The sequence below is a fragment of the Myxine glutinosa genome, chromosome 4 (assembly GCF_964187855.1).
Source record: "Myxine glutinosa chromosome 4, kmMyxGlut1.1, whole genome shotgun sequence".
In the NCBI taxonomy this organism is placed as follows: domain Eukaryota; kingdom Metazoa; phylum Chordata; class Myxini; order Myxiniformes; family Myxinidae; genus Myxine; species Myxine glutinosa.
This window is the reverse complement of record NC_136264.1, coordinates 57,647,727-57,657,997: the sequence shown is the minus strand read 5'-3', so window position 1 is coordinate 57,657,997 and position 10,271 is coordinate 57,647,727.

The window sequence follows — 10,271 nt, the reverse complement described above, 5'->3', positions numbered from 1 at the left end:
CTGAGTGCGACAGTCTTAAAACATAAATAAATATGTCCCGCTACTCCATTGCACCCTACCTAACAGACTCACGCCCACAGCTAACCGAATTGCGGAATGGTCTTCAAACTACACACTGACGGTGGGGAGCATTATTTACAATGACGTTACTTTATTTACAATACGCAACCCAGGACCTGTGATTGTTCTTTCTGGGGGGGAGACAGTCTGCTCTGCATCAATGCACCATGAAAGCACCCAAAACGCACCAATACACCCTCAAGCACCAATCGGTGCACAGTCATCATTGTTCATGAATAAAAATAAATCAACAACCCCTAACCCTGCAGGTGGTCTCTTGCTCTTCGGCTCCCTCTGCTGGCTATTATTATTTCTTCCAGTTGTTGTCTTTTTCCTTTGCTGGCGGCCTATTTGCAATAAAAAATGCACCCAATGTGTCCATGTTTTTATTTATGGCCTACAGGGGCCGACTATGTATGGTTCACCTGTGGGGCATCGGTGCCCTGTGGCCAAGGTCCGCCAGCAAGATTTCGGGCCTTCATGGCCGGTTCCAGCAGAGGGGCCATGCCCCAACCCATGGGGTCCATAAGTGGTGCTCGGCCACAGACATGTGGTCCATAATGTGGTGCATCGATGCAGACAGCTGATTCTGGGAGTTCCGGGCGCACAATGGCGGACTCACGCACGCTCCCCTCGGCGCCCAATGGCGCACAGGTCCTCATGTGGGAGACAAAAGGGGATAAAGACAGATGAGCGAGGGGTAAGGTCTCTGTATTCCCAGAGACTTTCGTTCTCTGTATTCCCAGTCTTTTCACCCATAGCCTACTTCCTTGTGTAAATCTCAACTCAAAAAAAAAAACAAAAAAAAAAAAACATTTCCTTCTCTGTTCTCATTCGTTTATTCATTCTTATTCGTTCGTTCGTTCTTCGACCACGTGTTTCTCCCCTATTTCCCCAGATAGTTTTCACTCATTAACCTTCAATGTTTACACTTTCCCCTCAAGTTATGTATTCCGTCATATTTTATAACACCTTTTTCTTCTTCTTCTTTAAAAGGCTGCTTTCGACTTGCTCACCAAATCAATTCATCCCCAAAAAAATATCCATCTCCTATAGTGCCTTTTTTCTACATTCCCTAAACTCTCCTGCACTCCATCCTCCATCCAGCGTCCTTAAACGTATTTTTAACTCGAAGGTCACAAGAAACTCATTTTGCAATAAATGTTCGTTTCCCATAAATCGTACACTTTCAAAAACCAATCTCACCCCTCCCCTCCAAATCTTCCCCATAACCCCTCCCCTCCAAATCTTCCCCATCACCCCTCCCCTCCAAATCTTCCCCATCACCCATCCCTTTCAAATCTCCCCCCTTGCCCCCTCCCTCCTAAACTACCCCCTCACCCCTCCCCGCCAAGACGCCCCCTCGCCCCTCCCCTCCTAGACTCCTGCCTCACCCCACCCCTCCAAATCTCCCCCATATCCCATCCCTTTCAAATCCCTCCCCTTGTCCCTTCCCTCCCAAACTCCCCCCTCACCCCTCCCCTTCAAATCTCCCCACCCTCATTGCTTCTCAATTTCCCCCCTCTCACTCCCCCTCCTCAAAGCGTCCTCCCTGCTTCTTCCCCCTTCAAACTCTCACCTCCATCTCCCCCAACCTTCTGCCTCGCTCTTCCCCCTCCTCAAATAACACCTCATTGTGGCTCACCCAATCACCATCAAACCTTTTGTCCGCCCCATCCTTCCCTTTCTCCGAGCTATTCTGAAATCTCTGACACACCTTCAACAGCTCTCCCTACCTCTTCCACCTCTTCCACATCTTACCCTACCCCTCCTCCCCCCTGTTCTGTATCCGATGCTCCCCCTTCCTCTTCATTAACGGTATGGACCTCAAACATCCGGGGCCTTCGTTCAAACTTAACTGATCTCTCCATACAGGTTGCTTCTGTCAAACCAGACGTGATCTGATTAACAGAAACTTTCCTCCTTTCTGATGTCTCTGATTCCATAGTATCTCTCCCGGGCTACTCCCTCCTCCGGTATGATAGACCTGAGCCTCGTCCTGGAGGCGGGGTTGCTATCTTTATCAAAAACTCTCTTCCTCACTCGCCCTGCACTACACTCTCTCCACCTCACCCCCAGGAATACCTCTGGCTACGGCTTCCCCTTCGCTCCCACCTCTTGTTCATATGTGTGTTGTACCGTCCACCAAACAGTGATGACTCCATCTACATCTCGCTGTCTGATGATATGGACCAACTTCTATCTACTCATCCCAACTCTCTCTTCCTCATATGTGGTGATTTCAACTGTCATCATGCCAGTTGGCTGGGTGTGGGTACCTCTCTCACCAGCCATGGCTCCTCAGCAAAGGACTTCTGCGACTCACTGGGACTGACACAATCTGTCAATTTCCCGACCCGGATCTCAGTCAACGGAACATCTTCTCTTCTGGACTTGGTTATGACTAACTTCCCTGAAAATGTCTGCTGCTCTTCTTCTGCTCCGATCGGATCATCTGATCATGTCCTTGTTAAAGTGGACATCTCTCTGACCATCCTCAGGGAGCCTGCTCAACGTCGACGAGTCTGACATTTCACTCAGGCCAACTGGCACGGTCTTCAAGCAGCCATCAATCATCTGGACTGGTCTCCCATCTCTACCACCTCTGACATCAACTCATCCTGGGAATTCTTCCAAAGTAAATTGCTCTCTCTCATGCACAGATTTATCCCATCTCGTCTTCAGTTGTCATACCCTTCCTCCCGTCCATGGTACACGGAATCTTGTGGTGAGGCTGTTGCCCAGAAACAACTTGCCTTCGTCTCCTGGAAAGCAAATCCAACGGAAGGAAATCTCATTTCCTTTCACAAAGCCCGAAACAAGTGTGTGTCCACCCTCAGGAGAGCCAGGAAACAATATCTCTCCATTCTCAAGACCGAACTCTCTTATCTGTCTCCCTCTTCCAAATCCTGGTGGCGTCTGGTCAAATCCGTTTCTGGTGTTTGTTCCCCCTCCATCCCATCCCTTACCTCAAACGGCTACACAGCTGACTCCGCACGTGAAAAAGCTGAATGCCTCAACTCTGTGTTTGCCTCTAAATCTTGTGTCCCAAACCCATCCCTCTCTGTACCCACCATACCCAGTCATACCCTGCTGCTCCTGGACTCTGTGTCCTTTCCTCCTGACAAGGTGGAAAAGTTTCTGTCAACCCTCGACTCTGATTCTGCAACTGGACCCGACGGCATCAGCCCACGGGTCCTAAAATCCTGCTCTGCTGCTCTATCTCACCCTCTCTCTGTTCTCTTCACCCTCTCTTTTGCTCAAGGTCAACTGCCATCTGCTTGGAAATCAGCCAACATCACCGCTTTGCACAAAAAAGGTGCAAAAACAGATCCTAGCAACTACAGACCAATCAGCCTTCTCCCAATTATCAACAAAGTCATGGAATCCATCATTGCTTCGGATATGAAATCTTTCCTCTTCTCCAATGGCTTGATCTCTGATCATCAATTTGGTTTCAGACCAGGTCACTCTACTCTGGACATGCTGCTTCTGCTGTCTCAACAATGGATGGAGGTCCTCAATGCCAAACAGGAAATTAGAGCTGTCTCCCTAGACATATCACGTGCCTTCGACACGGTCTGGCACCCTGCTCTGCTCACCAAACTCTCCTCCTTTGGTATCCATGGAAATCTCCACGCATGGCTGGCGGACTTCCTCTCTAGTCGTCGTCAACGTGTGGCCCTGAATGGGTTTCTCTCATCTCCTCTTCCTGTTCAGGCTGGAGTTCCCCAAGGCAGTGTTCTGGGCCCCGTGCTTTTTCTGGTCTTCATCAATGATCTCTCTGACTCTCTCGAAAATCCTCTCTATCTCTTTGCTGATGACTCCACTCTCTGCCGCTCCATTCCTCTTCCCTCAGATCGGCAGTCTGCTGCCTCCTCACTCTCTGAAGACCTGGACAAAATCACAGACTGGTCAAACAAGTGGAACATGTCTTTCAATCCTGACAAATCTCACACTCTTACTATGTCTCTCCGAAAAGATCGACTGGACAACCCTCCCATCTACTTTCTCAACAATCCTCTCCAAGAAGTTCTGTCGCTCAAGATTTTGGGTCTCACTATCTGCCATGATCTTTCTTGGGAAAACCACATTTCCAAGCTGGCCTCCAAAGCCAGTCGCCGACTGGGCATCCTCCGTCGTGCGAAGTCCTTCCTCGGCACACCTGAGCTCCTCACCACATACAAGGCTTTCATCCGCAGCTCAATGGAATACTGTTCTCCCCTATGGGCCGGTGCTCCTGCCTCACACCTAGCTCGGCTTCACGCTGTTGAAACCAAAGCTTTCAGAATTATTGGAATCTCCCGCGATGAAGCTATCTCTGAGGGCCTTTCACTCACTCACCGCAGGCAGGTAGGTGGTCTTTCTGTCTTCTACCGACTCCTCTCCGGCCTTGCACCCCCAGCTCTCTCTGTGCTCTGTCCCCCAAATATTCCTACAGGTCGCACAAGATCTGCCAGCAACCCTCTGATGGTTAAACTGCCGAAATCTCGGCTCTCTGCTCACCTTCACTCTTTCATTCCTCTTTTCTCCCGCCTCTGGAACAAACTCCCTCACGCCCTTCAATCCCACTCCTCCCTCCAGGTCTTTAAAACAGCTGTTCACCACCATCTCTTATCTTCCCCCATCCAAAACCTTGATCTTTTCTACCCACGCTAATTCACCCCAGATCCACCTTGTTTGAAATTCCAACTTCTTTCCTGGAAGTCCTGGCAGTGTCCATATGTTTTATACCTCTCCCACCGCCCCCTTCCCATGCCCCCCCCCCAAAGCCCTCGCCCTCTCTCAGATCTCTCGATGTCTCCATGTCTCTCGGTCCCTGCTCTCAAATGTTGTGTTTCTGTCCTTCCCCCTCTCTCCCCACATCTTGTCTACCGCTCCCGATGTTATATGTTTTATGTGTCGGTTTGTCTTTCTGTGTGATTAATGTTCGCTCTTTCACGAGCCTCGATCTTGTATACAAAAAAAAAAAAAAAATAAATAAATAAATAAAAGGTCACAAGGGTACACATCAACAAAGGCAATGCAAGGCGAAGTGCGTACGGAGAGCGAAGTGAGAAAGCTCGTCCCTACCGTACGTCACCCCCCCCCCTGTCACCTACACTACCCTTGCCCTTACCCCATATGTACAAAATCTACACATTACAAATTCGTCACTACTGTCACGTCTTCCCCATATTTCCCCGATACCAAATTCGTCTCCACAATCCCTCTACTTCAAAATTTGCCATCACCCAATTCATCATCAATCCTCATAAGGAGGCAGAGATGGAACATCAAGCACAATGTCACACCCACGTCATGATGCGTCTCACCTTCCAAAACATTTGCACATAAAAATAACAAAACATGGCATGGTGTGGAGTTACGTCACCCCAGGTGAGTGGATGCAGATGGTGCGAGGAGACTTCCATTCTAACTACTTTCTAAATGACATTAACACACTTTACACTACCCGGGGTCTTTCCCTGCCATTCCATTGGCCAACTTACACTATGGGTTCTAAAAACCAATTCCCATTGCCCAAACTGTGGTGCTTCTCAATTTGGGGTCTCACTCCCCCGATTCATCTCCCGGTGCCCTTGCACAATTTCTGGGCTGGGTCGTGCAGCTCTCCCAGCAGGTCTACCCACCTGCACACCTCCACCACTGCAGTTGCCACCCGAGCTTACCTAGCTCCTCACCCTAACCTATCTAACTGGGGAAGGCCCCTCCTGGCTCTGTCACCCCTTGGTGCCCTCTGGCACTGGGCTACCCGGGTCCGTCCTCCGGATCCTCGGGCCCCATCCACAACAACTCTACCGGCTCCCAGAGCCCACCTGCGGCCTCACCTGGCCGACATCCTCACAGTGGTGGAGTGCCCAAACCAACTCCACACACTAACAGGCTACACGCCCAGCCATTTCCACAACACTAATGCACCCATCCAAATACCATTCTCTCACCCGCACCACAGATGCCAATATCCTACCACAATTTACCTGTACCCTCTACCTAACACTTACACTACCCGCCCCGGGTATTCGTGATGGGGTCCACTCTTCCCCCATTCACACCTTCGCACCATCCACTCCACTCCATAGTTTCCACCATACTCACTCCACGACCATCCATTCCAATACTCCATATATTCCACACTCCATTTATTGCACACAACCATTCCCCATACACCTGTCGTTGCACACCTGTGCAATCACACCTGGTGCCACCTGCACCCTGCTTCCTTCCTGGACCATTTGGTCAACACAACACACATCACCATCACTCACTCATACACTGCTCCATTCACCTGTTCAGTTGCACACCTGTGCAATCACACCTGTTCCTCACACCTGTTCAGTTGCACACCTGTGCAATCACACCTGTTCCTTACACACTTTTCACAATACACTTCCAATCCTCAAATACACGGCATCATCTCATCTAACTACTCCCCTCTGAAACTTGCGCTTCCCCGTCGCCCCGTTAAACTAAGCACATACCACGTCATTATCATCCACTCTAACCTACCTGCGTCCCCAGCTACCTGTATCATTGTCACTACTTAATCTTACCGTCACCTAAGGTCGTTTTCTAGATCCCTATCATTATATCCTAACCCTCCCTCGGCGAGCTTACGCTGCCATAAACCCCATAAAACTAGTGCTCCTTTGCCCCCCGCTGTGAGGGATGGTGGATTGGCCATCCCATCACATGGGGCATCTCTTACTATAAATTTTGCACACCCAATTTCAACAAATCAAAAATTTGCCAATCACTACCCATCGTCTGCCAATCATTACTGCCAATCCTTTGCCAATCATTAAATTTTTGCTTTTTATAATTTCGGGGCCAAAACACTAACCTCATCACCCGTCTACTTACTAGATCCTCTCGGTGCGCTAATTCACTTCTAAAGCTCGGCTTCGTACAGCCGAGCAATGAATGCGGGTTCTTTGGTGCCGGCGGCTGGATGCGTCCGACACTCGGTGCAGGGAAGGACGCTTACCCGGGCCGAGATCCCACGCACCACCTCGGCACGGAGCCATGCAATGGCCTGATCTCGACCTGCCGGAACGCCTCAACAAAAAGGGGTCGCCATGACGACCCTTCCTATCGGGCTGCCCGCTCCGCCTAGTGGAGTACGGATGCGGCCGTTCAAAGCGAGGCCCAGCGTGGATCGCGTACGGCGGTTCTTTCGAAACCGCCGTAGTTCGGATCCCCGCTGGTCCTCGCGGCACGCGAAGCTGCTCGGCGCGCACCGAGGGCCCGATTCGGCTAAATGTCGTTCTAACCGCTAACCCGGTTACCGTCGATGCTTCACCTGCATGCTCACACGCATACGCTACCCCTTTCACCCTCACCGAGCTCGGTGCTCCAACGCCGCCCATACACCCCGCGTACTTCGCTATTGCACTCGTTCTTTCGCTCCCCGCCTTGGTCACACACCTGACCACCTCACACCTTTGCACACACTCGTCGTTCGCACACCTCACCAACACACCTCTTCGCGCCCCCTCCTCTGTGACAACCACAGGTGTGTCCTCACTCGCACACCCAACCACGTGCCTCACTACCAATTCCAGTGTGCATTCCCACACACGCTCTACCATTCCAGGTGTGCATCCTTCCATTCCAGGTGTACATCCTCTCTCACCTGCCACAACCAACTCACGCTCCGTGTCACTCTCACTACTTTCACCACCACTCTTGACAGTGCACTCACCCTTACTCTCGACAGCGCACTCTTTCCTCATGCACCTGTCCGTTACACACCTTTCTCGCGCACACTCTTGCGCACACTCTCCCGTTACTTCCTCCGGAACACTCACCACAGGCGTGCATCCTTTCGTTACATCCTTTGTAACACTCCTCACTACGCGCTTCCATGTGCTCCCTCGCACACGCGCTACGACCGACTCACTCTCGACAGCACACTCACTCCTCGGCGCGCACTTTTTCCTCACACACCCCAGAGTCGGACATTCTCGCACCCCTCCTCCTTCGCACACCGTACCTGTCGCACACCTCACCATTGGTCCCTCACGAACACCCGGGTCCAAATCAACCCCCAAGCCGACTGAAGCTCCCCTCACATCATGTACATTTCCTCGTATATCGCCACTCACCTTGGAACCTCGTCTCCGCACCTCCTTCGCCACCTGCAAACTCTTTATTTGGTTAGTGAGCACACATTTATGAGTTGAGCACCGACCTTGTACATATTCCATCACCTCCTCCTGTATTTCTCTCTTAGTTTCGGTCCGTCTCTTCTTAATTTCACTCACCCCCTCTTCCACCTCCTTTAACTTTTGCTTCACCTCTTTTATTTCCCGGTGCGTCTCCTCTATCTCGTCCTCTAAGGCTACCTTGACCGTTTCTATGTGCGTCCTCACCTCCCGGACCTTCGTCCCCTTTACTTCTGTCACCTCATCCAACCTCATTGTTAGTCCCTCACGTACCATCTGACATTGCCTCTGTGTCGCTATCAAGTCATTTTTAATGTCGTTTTGTGTCGCTTTTAACCCTCCTAGTACCGCAGTGTTCCTTTGAACCTGCTCCACTAACTCCGTCTGTCCCACCGTCAGCTGTTCCACCTCCTCCGTCAGGTCCTCTATGCCCCCTTGTAACTTAGCCGTATTATTCCTCACTTCTTTCTCCATCCGCTTTTCACCTCGCTTTACCTCCTCGCGTACCCCCGAGACCTCCTCACTTACACCTCGTCGTATCTCCTCCTTCATCTCCTCCATCTCTTTTGTAGATGCCACTCTCATCTGTCCTAATTCATCGCTCTGAGCATCCAATTTGGCTTCTACCCCGATTTTCACCTCCTCTATCTGCTCTCCCATTCGTTTAATTTCTCGGGCAGATTGCTCCCCTATCTCCCGCAATTTGTCTTCCATCCTATTTTCTAACCCCATTAACCCCTTCTTTACCTCTTTTATCCCGTTGTCTAACCCCTCAAATTTATTGTCTAACTTCCCAAATTTTTTTTTTAATCCCTCACCGGTACTCCTCGCTTCGTCCCTCATTACCCCCAATTGCTCACCCATTTCTCTTTGCTCTCGGGTGGACTTATCACTTTGGGCATCCATTTTTGCCATCATTTGAATCATAAAGACTCGCATGTACTCTGGCATTTCTGGCTCGGCTGCCGCGACCAAGTGCGCAGCGCAATTTGGTGCTGCTACGGTCACGGGCGCGGCAAAATTTGGTGCCGCTACAACCACGTGCGCGAGAGCGCCATTTTGCGCGCCTGAAACCTCCTCAACCACATTGCCAATGTTCCCCTCCATTTTATCCTGGGTTACTCCTAACCCCTCTCCTAGTTCACCCACCGGCATCCGATCGCCTTGACCAGCCATGGCGCGATTTCAAAATTCGGGGTTTTTTTTTTTGTTTTTTTAAAACAAAACAATTTCCAGCAGCTTGTAATTTTGAGCGCGTTAAGCGCGCTTCGGGTCCGACCCCGCTCCCGACACCAATTGTTACGCCAATTGTACAATTGTGTCCAAAATTTGGGCTAAATGAATTTAGTCCCAGGTCCGAATCCGACACTCCTGACACCAATTGTTACGGTCCGCTGATAAGATGTTGTTTACCGAGTGGAGGCACCACGGCCGAACAGTTTTTACCTGACTAAACCCGATTCCCTGAACGTTGGCCGTATCGCGCCACAGCTATTCAATGAGGGAAAAGACAAAGACGACACGGATGTGAAGAAGAGGAAGACGAAGGCAAAAAAAAGGTTTGAAATACGATTACTATTTATTACTATTTACAGGCTCAAAGAAACCAAGGAGAAGGAAAGATAATAAAATAATATACAGAAGCTTTTAGAGACACAGTGAAAATACTAGCTTATACAAACTTAATTAACTACCCAGGACAGAACAAACAGAAATGGACTCACACGGGGAATTGCAGAGTGGATTGGCTGGAAGGAGAGGGAGGTCCAACGGGTCCGGCAGCACGATCGGCGCATTGGGCAGCCGCCGTTCCTTCGCGGCCCTGCTCAAAACCGCCGTCCAGGCCCCAAGCGGCTGTTGAGTGTTGTTGCTGCTGTTGAGTGTTGTTGCTGCTGTGGACGCTGCTGCTGGCGAGCAAGGCGACGAATAGCAGGCTTTGTGCTCCCCTGGATGATCTCCTTTGAACATGAATCGCTGCTGGATGATCTCTTCTCTTGGACAAGAATCGCTGCTGGATGATCTCCCTCCTCTCTCTGGACAAGA